The following is a 14901-nucleotide window of genomic DNA, read 5'->3' as shown; positions in this document are numbered from 1 at the left end:
ATTTCACGGTATCACAGAATAGCTGACTTTAGAAAGTATCTTTGGAGATCTTCTAGTTCAACTCCACTGCTCAAAGCAGGTTCAACTGGAGCAGGTTGCTCAGGTCTGTGTCCAGTCTCCAGGGATGGAGACTTCACTAACCTGCCCAGCCTGTTCCAGTGTGTGACCACCCTCACAGTAAAAAGTATAGGCTTAGGCTTAAATGGCATTTCGTGTTTTAGTTTCTGCCCATTGAATAGAATAGAATATTTCAGCTGAAGGGTTGTACAATGATGGTTTAGTCCAACTGCCTGACCACTTCAGGGCTGACCAAAAGTTAAACATGTTTTTAAGGGCACTGTCCAAATGCCCCTTAAACACTGACAAGCCTGGGGCATCGACCACCTCTCTAGGAAGCCTGTTCCAGGGTTTGACCACCCTCTCCGTAAAGAAATGTTTCCTAATGTCCAATCTAAACCTCCCCTGGTGCAGCTTTGAACCATTCCCATGCATCATATCGCTGGATACCAGGGAGAAGAGATCAGCACCTCCCTCTCCACTTCCCCTCCTCAGGAAGCTGTAGAGAGCAATGAGGTCACCCCTCAGCCTCCTTTCCTCCAAACTAGACAAGCCCAAAGTCCTCAGCCACTCCTCTTAAGACATTCCTTCCAGCCCTTTCACCAGCTTTGTTGCCCTCCTCTGGACGCATTCAAGGACCTTCACATCCTTCTTAAGTTGTGGGGCCCAGAACTGCACGCAGTATTCAAGGTGAGGCTGCACCAACACTGAATACAGCAGGATAATCCCCTCTTTTGACCGGCTGGTTGTGCTGTGTTTGATGCACCTCAGGATGGGGTTTGCCCTCTTGGCTGCCAGGGCACACTGCTCACTCCTATTGAGCCTGCTGTCGACCAGCACCCCCAGACCCCTTTCTGCAGGGCTGTTCTCCAGCCCCTCCTCTCCCAATTTATACTTGTGCCTGGTGTTACTCTGCCCTAGGTGCAGAATCCAGCATTTCCACTTGTTAAATTTCCTCCCGTTAATCATTGCCCAATGCTCCTATCTATCTAGATCCCTCTGCAAGGCCTCTTGTCCCTCAAGAAAGTCAACAGCACCTCCCAGTTTGGTATCGTCAGCAAACTTGCTAATGGTGCATTCAACTCCTGCATCCAGATTGTGGATAAATATATGGAACAGAAGTGGCCCTAGAATTGAACCCCGAGGAACACCGCTGGTGACCGGTCACCAGCCGGGTGTAGCCCCATTCACTACAACACTTTGAGCTCTGCCCTTCAGCCAGTTCTTCAGTCAGCACACCATGAACCTGCTCATCCCACAGTTGGACAACTTGTCCAGAAGGATGCTGTGAGGGACAGTATCAAAAGCCTTACTAAAATGCAGAAAAACTACATCCACCACCTTCCCTTCATCCACTAGGTGGGTGACCTTATCCTAGAAGGATATCAATTCAGTTAAACAGGACTTTCCTTTTGTGAACCCATGTTGACTGTGCTTGGTGATTGCATTATTCTTTAAATGCCTTTCAATAGTACCCAGTATAATCTCCATAATTTTTCCAGGAACTGAGGTTAGACTAACAGGTCTGTAGTTCCCTGGTTCTTCCCTCATGCCCTTCCTGTAAATTGGAATAACACTGGCTAACTTCCAGTTAGCGGGGACCTCCCCAGACTCCCAAGACTTCTGGCAGATGATCGAGAGGGGTCCTGCTGTAACATCCGCTAGCTCCTTTAGTACTCTGTTGTCTCTATTAATTGCCTCTTGAACTGTCACTGGGCACCACTGACAAGAGTCTTGGTCTGTCTTCCTTGCTTACCCCCATCAGGTATTTTTATATATTGATACGTATGTATAAATATTGATACAGGATGTATAGGATATATATTCTGCCTGAACTTTCTCTTCTGGCTGAACAATCCCAGCTCTCTCAACCTCTCCTTGCATGGCACATTCTCCAATCCCAGAATCATCTTTGTCACCCTTTGCTTCACTTGCTCCAGTATGACCATGTGATGTGCTAAATACAAAGATCTTCATCCATTGTGACATGTTGTATAAAATAAGCTATCATGGGAACTTTTAATAGTCAGCTATTCATTTGATCATGAAATCAAATAGCTAGCAATTGTCTTGTAGTCTTATTTTTCCAGATATCCTTTTGAATCAATCTTCTCTCTCTTTTTACTTTATAAAATATTGCAAATCAAGTATTTGTATTTGTTATGAACAGATTTTTTTGGGGGGGGGGGAAACATTTGCAGTAACATCTCCTGATTGAATGATGTGAAACTTCCTAAGCTTTTTCTTTATGGAGGGATATTTAGACCTGTGGTAGATAAAAATCCAGAAAGGTTTTAAGATTTTGTTTTAAACTTACATTAACAGTGATGGGCTGATGGACTGTGTCAGTAATTAAGGTCACTACACAAGATGCTATATAAATACTAGAAAGAGAATTCATGTCTTAAGGAAGGGCAATCTAGGTAACAACCAAAGGGATACACAGAAGAGAATGAGGAGATACTAAGCATTTTTAACACAGTAATATTTAGGCAGAGTCCCTGAAACATTGATTTCTAGTTGCTATGACAGAACTTTGAAGGGGAGTAAGATAGGTAGAAAGATTTAGTCAGTTTGGTGTCAGCTGAAGAAAATCTCGTAGGTATTTGTAGAAGACTACTTGTGGTCAGTGCAGGACAGGAGAAATATTAAAGAATATGTCCCTGTCAATATTAGTAAATTCTTAAAGAAGCTAGATAATGAGTAGTTCAGTGAAGAACCTTAAATATCACAAAATGATATTGCTTGTGGCATGGGGAGCTAGAACCTCACAGGGAACCTACAGAAGTGTTCATAGAGCTGAGGTTATAAAGATATAATATAAAACCAGGAGTATATATTTATTGGTTTCTGTCAAGTGCAAATGAGAGAAGCATGGACAGATATCAGTACCAAAGAGAAAAATACATTAATCTGGATGCAGCTGAATGAAGACCTAGATAATGTTTACTGTTTTGAACAGCAAGGAGGTAATGTAGGGGAATATAATAAAGTATAAAGTAATATTAGAAATTCTGTTAGGGTGAAAGAATTAAGACCTTGTTCAGTAATGGCACCAAGAGTAGTATTCTGGATAACAACTCAGGTATTTGTGGTAGTTAGAGATAACTGATGGAGGAGGAGGCTTATAGGAAAGAAATGAAGTGCATACATTCCTTAGTTACTTTCCTACAGGATTCTGATTAAACTTAGACTTGTAAGCAAGACGGGAAATTACACTTACTGTTCTCTCAGCTTCAGTTTTTCTGCTATACACCTTCTTAAGAGCTTCAAAAAGCAGTAGCAACCTTGGTTTGGCGACTTCTGTCATGTCTTCACTGATCATCAGTCATTTTAGGGAATTTATTGCTGCTACTTGGCTTGCAAGTACAGCAACTCTGGAGCTGTCAATCAGCTCTCAGTTTATAATCTACACGTGTTCATCTTTTCTTATTGACTTTATTTTGGTTGCATCAGTAATCACTACCTACGATTGTAGGATAAAATTAGATATACAGAGCAACTACCTCTGAAGCTGCAAACAAGCTCTAAGTATTGAATTCCTAAAAGAAGAAGAAATTTGGCACAACAAGATTGCTTACTGGACATTCTATTTCTTCCTCTGCCTTCCTTTCTGAAGGTGTTTTCATTTCTGTTGTGGTTTAAGCCCAGCCAGCAACAAAGCACCATGTGGCTGTTTGCTCACTCCTCCCCCCACGGTGGGATGGGGAGGAGAAAATACAACGAAAAGCTCATGGGTCAAGACAAGGAGAGGGAGGGATCGCTCAGCAGTTACGGTCACAGGCAAAAACCAGACTCAACTTGGAGAGAAGAAAACAAAATCAATTTAATTTGTTGCCATTCAAATCAAAACAGGATATTGAGAAGTAAAACCAAATCTTAAGATGCCTTTCCCTTCTTCCCGGGCTCAACTCCACTCCTGGTTTCTCTACCTCCTCCCCACCAGCAGCGCAGGGGGATGGGGAATGGGGGTTGTGGTCAGTTCATCACACATTGTCTCTGCCGCTCCTTCCTCCTCAGGGGGAGGACCCCTCACTCTTCCTCTGCTCCACCATGGGGTCCCTCCCATGGGAGACGGTCCTTCACGAACTTCTCCAATGTGAGTCCTTCCCATGGGCTGCAGTTCTTCATGAACTGCTCCAGTGTGGGTCCCTTTCACAGAGTCATGGCCATCTTTGGGCACATCCACCTGCTCTGGTGTGGGGTCCTCCCTAGGCTGCAGGTGGATATCTGCTCCACTGTGGACCTCCCTGGGCTGCAGGGGGACAGCCTGCCTCACCATGGTCTTCCCCATGGGCTGCAGGGGAATCTAGTCCAGCACCTGGAGCACCTCCTCCCCTCCTTTTTCACTGACCTGGGGGTCTGCAGGGTTGTTTCTCTCACATTCCAATCTTCTCTCTGCTGCAGGTTTCCTCCTCTTAAATCTGTTCTCCCAGAGGCACTACCACCATTGCTGATGGGCTCAGCCTTGGCCAGAGGCGGGTCCAACTTGGAGCTGGGGAAGCTTCTAGCAGCTTCTCACAGAAGCCACCCCTGTAGCCCCTCCCCTGCTACCAAAACCCTGCCACACAACCCCAAAACAATTTCAAAATTCTGCAATGTTGTTTTCAGCTCTAAAATTTTATGCAGTTAAATTGAAAAAAGTCTCTGTGTTGGTCAGCTGAGCATTTTAGGATACACACTAGAAACTCAGAAATAATACCAAGATCCTTTAAGGTTAATTTTTCCTCTGCTTTGAATTTCTTGTCTGTATTAGAGTATGCATTCTGCTAATGCTTCTAAATGAATCTTAAGACGACTCTTCTCAAGTTGAATAATCTTGCTTTTAGACTCTAGCTTTAATTCCTCAACTTGTGTTAATTTACCTGTAAGCTGAGAAGTCATCAAGCTTCCACACTCAGTGGCAGAATCTCTTTAACCAAATTTCAGGAGGGATAAATCACATTGCATCTGTCTCTTAAGTTTGTTCTTGTTGGTTATGAGTTTGGTTTTGAACCAAATGAAATGAGTGGGCCTGTAGCTTTCACATAGTTAAGGAAGTCCCTCAGTACCACCTCTTGCTGCCAGGGAGTTTTCTGTGGTGAAGATCCGAAACTACAGTATTTGAAGGCTTCAGTATTGAATAAATCTCCACTTGCAATGAAATTGAAAAGGGTGGTGAATTCCATTAAGAAAATGTTTAATTTGAGAATAATCTGCTGATTGTATCACGCGAGCAGATCATATTTATTTATGTGAAATTTTAAGGGAGTATGTGAAGAGAAAATCACCCAAATTGCTCAGAGGAATCCCTACAGATATAAAATTAGGTTTTTACAAAAACAGTAGTAAAGATGGAAGTGTGGATGTCGGAGTAAATAGTAAGCAAGTCTCATGATTATGTTTACTTATGCCCTGTGTTACATGTGAATAGGAGTTAAGAAGAAAAAAGAAGTAAATTTACACAATAATTAAGTATACATGTGGAATACTATGAAATTTGTGTGCTTGTTCCAGAAAAAGCAGGGAGTGGATAGCTTTTATGCATAGAAAAATAAATTTATGTAACTGAAACGGTGAACTTGAATAGAAAACTAGAGGAACTTCTTTTTGGATATTTTTAAAATCCAAACATTAATACATGTTCTGTGAATGGGTTTCTGTTCTCTGGTTGAAAAAAATAATATATAATTTGTATATTAATAAAGGTAACAAAAAACCTTATGGGTGAATGAAATGCTTTCTAAATTGTTTCCAGTCAATATTCTAAAAAGTTTGGAACTAAATTGGATAAAGTCTCTTGGGCTTAGTATAAATGAATGCTAGAATTAGAAATAATTACCAGCCCTGGCTTGATCACATCAGTATGCAAAGCATGGGAACAAATTTTGAAAGAAATGACAACTAACAAAGTAGAGCTAGATGAAGATGGAAAACGAGATAAATGCAACGCAAGTTTGCCAAAAATTGTTTGATCTGGATTATTCTAGGTTTACTTATTAACTGTTTCAATGAGGGAAAGTAAATTTCCTAATGAAACATAGTTTGGAAGAAACTGTGTATCTGGACTTCCTTTCAGCATTTTCTTGGCACACAGAAAATAATATATTGATTTAGAGAAAATGTGGATGAAAATAGAATCATTTATTGGAAAAGGAAGTAGCTGAAGGGATGAAGTGACAGTGACTTCTGCTGCAAGGAAGAGTATTAGGCTGGAGGAGAGACACTATTAGTGGAGTGGATTACATCTATTATTCATCTTGGGTGTTTTCAGTAGTGACAACGTCACAAAGATAATAGATTGTAATGAAATTTAGGTCACAAAGTCGAGGAGTGTTATGATGGGGGGTCAGAAAAATGTGCAAGAAGAATTTTTTACTTGGGGTACTGGAGTGGTAGAATGGGATAGAGAATAATAACACAAAGTTAAAAGGATTAAAAATAAGAATTTCTGTATATAAGATGGGAGCTTGTAATTTTGAAGAGATATAGATGCAAAAAGATGTGGAGGTATTATGTCCTTGCAAAATGGTTGCTGACTGCCAGAGTAATGTGGCTATGAAAAAGACAAATCCCGTCCTAGGGTATATTACAGAAAGCAAGTCCAAGAGAAAAAAGCAAGTATTGGTTTCATACAGGACACTGGCAACATCTTGTGTGTTATGTATACAATTCTGATTTCTGATGTTCTGAAAAGACTTAATCGGAATGGGAGCTGGTGCAGGATGTGGAGAATTTGTCAGCCTCATGCAGTGAAGTGCTTGTAAGCTAGCATATAAGACTCAGACTAGCATGTAAGTCTGAGAAAGGATACGGCTGCTTTCTGTGGATACACCACTGTGTACAGAATAGGGCAGTAGCCGAGCTCTCTAAACTGAGTTTATACTAGTGCAAGAAAACACAAGTATAAATTAGCAAAATATAAATTTAGTCTGGAAATGAAAGAAGGCTTTTAAGCATTGGAAGGGTGAGTTTTTTAAACAGCCTTCCAGTAATGGGGAAAGGACATCAATTTGTTTTTAGATGCAACTTAAAGAGGTTTCTATGACATGGTTACCTGAAATACTAGGACATAGGATTTGACTGAAGAAATTTTGCCCATATGACCTGGTTCAGATTATGAAGATGGTGTTTCATTAATCAAATACCATATAAGCCTTCATAAAGAATGCATTGTATACGCCATGAATAATATTTGCAATGTTTGCTTATTTGTATCAAACACTAAAGAGTCATTTAATTGTTATTTTTGTCCTTTGATCCTTAGTTTTATTTTAATATCCTAAAAGGATTATTTCTTTAGGCTCTAATCCTTTGTCAGAGGCTGTGCCATCACATTATTGTTACATAGGAACTGGAGTTGGTTGGGTTTGTTTTTATTTTAAATTTTATTTTTATTAGAGCACAACAGGTTAACATTACTTAGAGTAGCATGCTTTCCTAAGAAGATAATTTTTGTTAGTGAAATCTTAAAAATACTGATTTAACTTACTTAAGTTTACTTTAAAGCGAAACTAATGATGTGAAGGTTCAATCTAAGTTGCATGTACAGTGAGTGTAACATTCTTTTTGACTGTTTCTCATTTAGTGATAAGTCATTGTGATAGCCCTTAACAGTGGAGTGAATTTCATGTTTTGTACTGTGAAAAAAGAATTGTAGATGATGTACTTGCCATTAAATATAATGCTGTATATAATAGTGATGTATGAGTTTTGCTTCATGAGTAATTATTTTTCTTTTCAACTTAAGGCACACTTTTTTTTTGAGTGAGTGTAGGTCAGTAGGTGGTTGAGCCAAAAGTAGACTTGCTTAGCTTGCTTTGAACTGAATCTAAAATAACTTGAAACAGTACATTGCCAAGAAAAAGCCTGATGCTATTCTGGGGCCATAATTCCGAATAGGAAGCAAAAATACACAAGGAGAATATCTCTACTTCATCACTGAAGTTGTTAATGAAAGTATGTTGGGAGTACTAAGTTAATAAGGATCTTATATAAGTCATGGAAGATGTCCTTTCATTTGAAATGATGGTATTGGACTATTCAAATTTCTAATTTGTAAGTACCTTTTAAAGCTTTAAAAGAACCAGAAGGCCTTATGGGGGCAAGATGAGGAAAGATAGTATGTATTTATTTTTTCATTGATTAATCATTTTTGCTATAGCAAAGTAACTTTGACATGGATGCACATTATTTCTCCTGATGATATTGGAGCTACACTTGAGTCTTTTATGATCATTTTAATTAAGTTAATGTTCTGTTTACTGTTTACTTTAGTCATTTTGTAAACATTGCATTGCATTGAAGCAATGGTTTTTAACCAAATCTTCCCTGTTAATTCGATAACAAAACCTTTTTATATGCTTACAATCAACTGTGGCTTACATGTGCAGTATGCACAATTTGATTTCCTGATTAAGGCATTGAAGCAGGCCCTTATTTTTATGTAAATGTTCTGTCTTCTCTTTAATGGAGTCTAAATAAATTTGTGACACTAACCACATTTTCTGTGCTATGCATTTAGCAGTAAATAAATTTTAATTTGACTTCCTTTCTCACAATATTATTTTCCATTCAACTGATGCATTAAAGATTGTGTATTCCTAATGATTTATAATAGCAAGTACTTATTAGAACTTTTTTGCTTCATTAAATAACACTGTGTATTTTGTATTGACTTTTTATAATAGAGCTACAGGATTAAATTAAACCTGAAAACCAGCTTACTGTAGGTGATACTTTGCTTTCAACTTAGCATTTGCTTTTAACATGGCTTTGTTCTTATTCTACAAAACTTTTTCCTGATACTGGTTTGATTTCTTTAGTAGCTGAAACAGGAGTTTGTAATAAGGAATGACAGAAAACTCCTAATTTAAATACAAAAAGCCTTGATGTTAATTACCACCAATATCTATTTGGTTCTCATTGTTTTGAGAAGATTTCATAGCTGTCTGTAGTCTCTTCATCTTCAGTCTCCTATGGAACCAAGAGACCCTTTCCATTCATATGTGGAAGATTTTCCACCATTTATGTAAGTCCAGACTGCTTTATTTCATGACAGCTAAAAGCTGTGGCTTTACAAGCCTACATTCAAGTATCCCTGAAGGTTACCAATTTCGCTGTGGCATCTCCAGCCCCACACTGATACTGGCATTAAAGCGTATTTTGCCACTATACTGTTGTATGCTGCTGCTTCTACTGAGCTTCCTCTTTCAATCCATGCCTAGCACCTACGTTAGTGCTGTGACTGGGATTTCTGTGGATAGTAGCTGAGTTCTTATGAATGGGAGATGATTTCCCTGAGAGATCAGATTGAAACCCTCTTAACTGGGTGTAGTGATGGAATTTAAAAAGAAAATTAGCTTGAAAGATTGCTGTAGAGACAATTCCAAGAGCTGTTGGGGAGAATAGAGGAATACATTATTTTTCACCCCAAACACCCAGGGTAAGCCCTTTCAAAGATTTAAAGAGGTATCTTATTACATTATTTTAGAAGGTGTTGTTATAAGAATGTAGTCAACCATTCTTGGGATCCCCTAGAAAGGAGACAAGAACTAATGTAAAATTGCAGGGAAGAAAATGCAAATTAGCTAATTATCAATGTTCTTTGTTTTGATGTGTTTATGCACTGGAAAATGCAAAGGTAAGCGTAAATCCAATCAAACGTAAGACAAGAAATCACGGTAAATCTCAGGGGATAACTAGTAAATTAAAATACATGGCTTCCTCTGGTAAAATAAATGTAACATAGTATTCTTAGATAAAGGATCTTCACTACATAACAACGTAATTTAATAATAATGCTAATCATTGTTATTTAGATTTTTCCTGTTTCCTGCTTAATAAAATATATTTATTGGTACTGCTCTCCCACACCTTTTAAGTTTGGTGGGCTCTTATTTTGATATTCATTATTTGATGATGTTAATGACCATGTATGTTACGATTCATCTCAGGTTTGTATTACTGGGTTTGTGGGCTGCTGCTGAGTTTTCTCTAACTTCAGGCTCATACTTCCAGTCTTGGCAGTCCTGAGCTTAGTTTACAGTATGAAAACTCATAAACAGCTATATAAAATTAAAGAAGGATAAATATTGACGTTACATCTTGACTTTGTCAGGCAGATATCTGTGGTATACATCTGCATGTGAAGGTCTTTCAGAAACCTGGTACAAGCTGTAGAAATTGAACAGTTTTAAAAATGTGATAATTTTTACTTTTTGTTTCCCTATTTGTTCTTTTATTTCTGCTAGTCATTTATTATAATTTAATTTATTTAAAGGTCTTGCATGAACTCTAAAATACTGAAATACTTTGACATTTTGCATTCCCAGAACAGTATGAAATGGAAGAAAAGATGTAAAAGGTACATTACAGTACAAAGCCAATAGTTAAGAGTAGTTAGAACTCATGTATAATTAGATACACCACATTTGAGATACAGGCTATTTAATATTAGTTCAAAATGTTCTTCCAATTTATTCAGATAGTTTGGCATCTTTATTTTATATTTAACTGTACTGTGACCTAACTTATAAAAAGAACAATGATATCATCAGAGATTAACAGGAATCAGATAAAACATGCTATCTTTTGCATATTATATGAAATGTTTAAGAGAGTTTCAGAACTCTATGTTCTTTAAAATGTTAAGTCTATTCATTGTTTTAGACATAATTTTATTTATTTTCAGGAAGTAAAAACCAGTTTACTATTAAAGTGTCGGTACTTTAAAATCACTTGTATAAAAGCAATGCGAAGGTGCTACAAGAACAATGTACTTCAAAATAACTACTGTACACCATGAATTGCTTGAGATGTACAGTGATGTAAATAAAAATGGTATTAGTTATTTTCCCCCTGTATACAGTTGCAAATTTTATAAGCTCTTGAGAGCCAGAAGTACTTGACCAATCTTATCCTCAGAACCACAGACAAGTACTTCACAAAGCTATCATTCTGTTTTCATCCTCAAAAAGATTGACTGATATTTCTACTGTCAGCATTTCTATTTATCCTTTTAAACCAAACACTCAAGCAGTTACTTTTTGTTAATAATGAGTTCTAAAATTTGTTTTTATAAAGTAAATGTAGGACAGTTAGTCCTTTTAAAATGTGGTCTTTTTGTGTTTGATAACACAAAACCTTTAGTGACGTTTGAAATATTGTTTGTTTAACTTTTTAAATATGTAAAAGTATTCACACCATATCAGATCAAAGGCTTATCTAGACTGATATATCTCCAAGACTGGCTTGTAGTGGATGTCTAGGGATAACTGCAAGAACCAGGATACTATGGTGTTACTACCCTGGTATATTCTCTAGTTTCCAACAATATGGGACTTGGGATTCTGGCAGTATTGGGTGGTATCTTTGTGGGTAGCCTTTGATGAATTTTAATCTTCCTTGAAATGGTCTAATGGCCTTTGAAATGTAACCTTTTAACACCTACAGTGTTTGAACAAAATGAGTTTCAGACTGGAATTGCACATTTTGAGAAATACCTTCTTTTGTTTTGAATCTGTTAAAACCAGAAAGTTTTACTTGTTATCCCCTTGTACTAGAAGTAACAACAATTATAACCTGTTTACTTTCTTATACCATTAATGTTTTTTATAGATTTGCCATATTAATTCCTGAGTTGTCCTTTCTACTAATCCGTTTAGCCACTCGTAGTTACTGAAGGCCATTCTCTCTCTCTGATAATTTTTGTAACCCTTTTCTGTATCATTTCTATTTCTACCATATTTTTTTGAGTTGGTTCAATCAGAATGATATGAAGTGATCAAAGCCCTGACATAGGGTTTTTATGCAATGACATAATGGTAATGATTTCTGTTGGGGTTTATTTTTGGGATTCTTGGGTTTGTGTTTATGTTTGTGGGGTTTTTTGTTGTGTTGGTTGGTTTTGTTTGTTTGTTTGTTTGTTTTTAAAACCTGTGAGGATTTGGTTGCTTTTTGTCCAATGCTGAGCTGACATTTTATAGAATTACCTATCACAGCTAAAGTCCATTCCTGATGGATAATGATTCAAAGGTCATCTATACACAACTTTACACACTGATATAAACTGATTTTTCATCTTTAGTTTTATTTCTTCATCAGACATTGTCTTGATGTCCTTCAGTTCATTGCTATCAGCTTTTGTACTATATGTGCAGACTTTGTTACCTCACTTTTCACCTTGTTTTCCAAATAATTTATGAATATATTAAACTGTATAAACTCTACCATGAGTCCCAGTGAGGTCCCTGATCATTCTTTCCCCTTAAACTGATTGCCTAGTCTTGCTGTAAGTTTCTTCTCTTTTAATGGGGTGGTGACTCACATGATGAACTTCTTCCATGAGGCTTAGTTTCTTTGAAACATTTTGAGGACCTTGTTGAATGCCATTTAGAAATGCATGTTGACTACATCAACTGTGTAACAATTAGAACTGGTTCTCTCTTGCCTGAGTGTTTGTTTACATCTTCAAAAGAACTTTAATAAATTTATGAGGCACAATTTAAATTTCCAAAAGCCATGTTAGTACTTTTTTACTTTGATTAGATTAATCCTTATGTCTGCAGTTTTATTTCATCATCTTATTATTTCTGCCAGTTTGTCTGACATGGATATAATTTTTTTCTGGCCTGTAGTTTCAGGGAACCCTGCTGTAGCCCATACAAAGAATTCAGTTCACTGTTTTCATTTTCCATTTCTTTGCTACAAGGTGATTATAAGTGAGAGGTTACATAATACTGTTAATAATTAAACTATTGCATTCTTTAACTTCTTTAGAACTGTTGGAAGAATACCATCTATTCCTGAAGACTTGTTATATTAATTTTGTGGATTTGTTTGATAGCCTGTTCTACTAACACTGTTGAGACAGACCAACGCTTCCTCTTATAAAGGTACCTGATTTGTGAGTCTACTTAAGCTCCTCTGTTATGAAAAACAGGTTGAAAAAAAGAAAGTCAATATTTTCCTTGCAAAGTACTCTAAACAACTCTAAGATACTCTCATAATTTAGTAAGCTATCTACTTTGGATAAAAGGTTTAGTATTAATTTTTATGTCTTTAATGCACCAGAATTTACAGTCTTACCTATTTAATCATTTGATCATGCTTGTACCTTTTTAAAAGGATACTTTCTTTGCTAATTATAATAGTCACCTTTACCTGCTGTTTTAATTAAGACCATGATATCTTTCCAGGTGGCATGGAGTCCACTTCTCTTTTAAAGTAGTTCCTCTTCTTGAAATTAATCACAGCTGTAGTGATTTTTTTTTTTTCCTTTGTTGCTCCTGGAAGGAGATCATATCTGAGTATATTATGCAGACTGTTACAAAGTGGTCCTCCAGCAGAAACTTTCTGATCCAAGTTCTGCAAACTGCTTATGATTAAGTCAAGAGTTTTTCATAGTACCTTTTCTCTTAAGCAGTAATTTTATGATGTCTGTAGCATCTGTTTATTCTCATCACAATTCCCAGCATAATGTGTTTACCCAATCAGTAGAGGAATATATGAAGTCTCATATTATTTTTTCTTTCTTCTGCCTTCACAGACTTTGTGATTTCGCTTAGTGTGTTGCAGCCACAGTCAACCATTTTCTGGGTGATCGGTAGTATAGATATAAGAATACACTTTGCCACTTAAACCTAAAACGTCAGTCCATCAGGGTTTTATCTTAATCGTTCTACAAGTAACTAGGCTTGCTTTGCTTATAGCAACAATCCTCTGTGGGTTGCGCATGGCCTATTCTGTTTCATATAATGTGGGCTCTTTTTACTTGTGCTGTGATCTGTAAAGAGTGTTGAAGAAACCACTATCTTCCTGAAGGCAGTCCCATGCTTTTGCCAAGCTAAAGCAGAAGCTCTATAAAGCTTTCTTAGAGATCTGTAGAAAATGGCATGCTCCTAGTGGAATTCCTTAGTGGAATTTTTCTGCCTCTTTCAAAAATATACAAACAAAAACTCTTCTGCAAGATAACTAGAGAAATTTTTCAGCATTTATAATACTATGTTAGAATTTTTGTATCTGGAAGTGCATGCTCCAGGCATATCTCCATGCCTAGGTGAGTTTGGAAGTTATTGCGAATTGGGAAGTCTTTTCCCTAAACTTGAAATTAGTTGGAACAGAACACAAAAAAACCTAAATGAAATAAAAAAAAAGTTAAGGTGGAAGAAGGATGAAGTAGAGAAGAATAAGTTGGGAGAAGGTGGGTGTGGATAGCATCTCAGAGGAAATATGGTAAATTTACAGATTTGAGAATTGGAAATATAGGTTATTTTGGAAATTGAGTATAAATGGCATATATGTGCCTTGTACAAAAGAAGAAGTAGAAATGTTACATTGCAGCGAAAAATGAAAAGACGTGAGAAGTACTTAAGATTTTGGACATGCTGATTGGTTAAATCTTAAAATCTGTTCTACATAGAATAAGTAGATTCTTACACTCGTTGAATGATGTTTTGCCAAGTAGAACATGAGTTGAGATGATTTTGCATTTTTTTAAATGGTGCAGTCTTTTTAGATGAAAGAAGGTACTACCTTTGGAGCATTTTTTTGCCTTTTTTATAGTTTTAGTAATAACACTTGTGAAAATGGGTTTGATAGTTTTAAAGCGGAAGAAAAATGTTTCTAAAAATTAGGTTTACTCACAAATGTGCGAGTATAGCAGTGCCACATAAGTCTACTTGAAATCCCCCTCCTTTCTACCTCTTAAATGTTCAGTGTTCTTACCTGTTTTAGCAAGTACAGTGGAATGGTAAAGAGAGAAGTTGTGTTGTCTTGCAATTTTAAGCAAGAAGTAAAATTTTGGGTTTAATTTTAGATGGGCATTTCAGAGGCCACTATAAATTTGAGAGTAAGATATACAGT

At 36.9% G+C, this 14901-nt stretch overlaps 1 protein-coding gene across 6 annotated transcripts in view; it reads left to right on the top strand.

The window, feature by feature from the left end:
* Positions 1-14901, top strand: part of FUT8 (fucosyltransferase 8) — a 131787-nt gene that overhangs the window by 50249 nt on the left and 66637 nt on the right. For 2 of the 6 annotated variants that reach the window (XM_052781956.1, XM_052781954.1), the window contains exon 4: positions 12817-12932. The exons of the other annotated variants lie outside the window; for them this stretch is intronic. The gene's annotated coding sequence lies outside the window, so the exon portion shown is untranslated. The remainder of the gene's footprint in view (positions 1-12816; positions 12933-14901) is intronic. 6 annotated transcript variants of the gene reach the window in all.

This window comes from Harpia harpyja, chromosome 3, assembly GCF_026419915.1.
Source record: "Harpia harpyja isolate bHarHar1 chromosome 3, bHarHar1 primary haplotype, whole genome shotgun sequence".
NCBI lineage: Eukaryota > Metazoa > Chordata > Aves > Accipitriformes > Accipitridae > Harpia > Harpia harpyja.
Note: the sequence above shows the minus strand (reverse complement) of the source record. Positions and strands in the feature narration are given on the sequence as shown.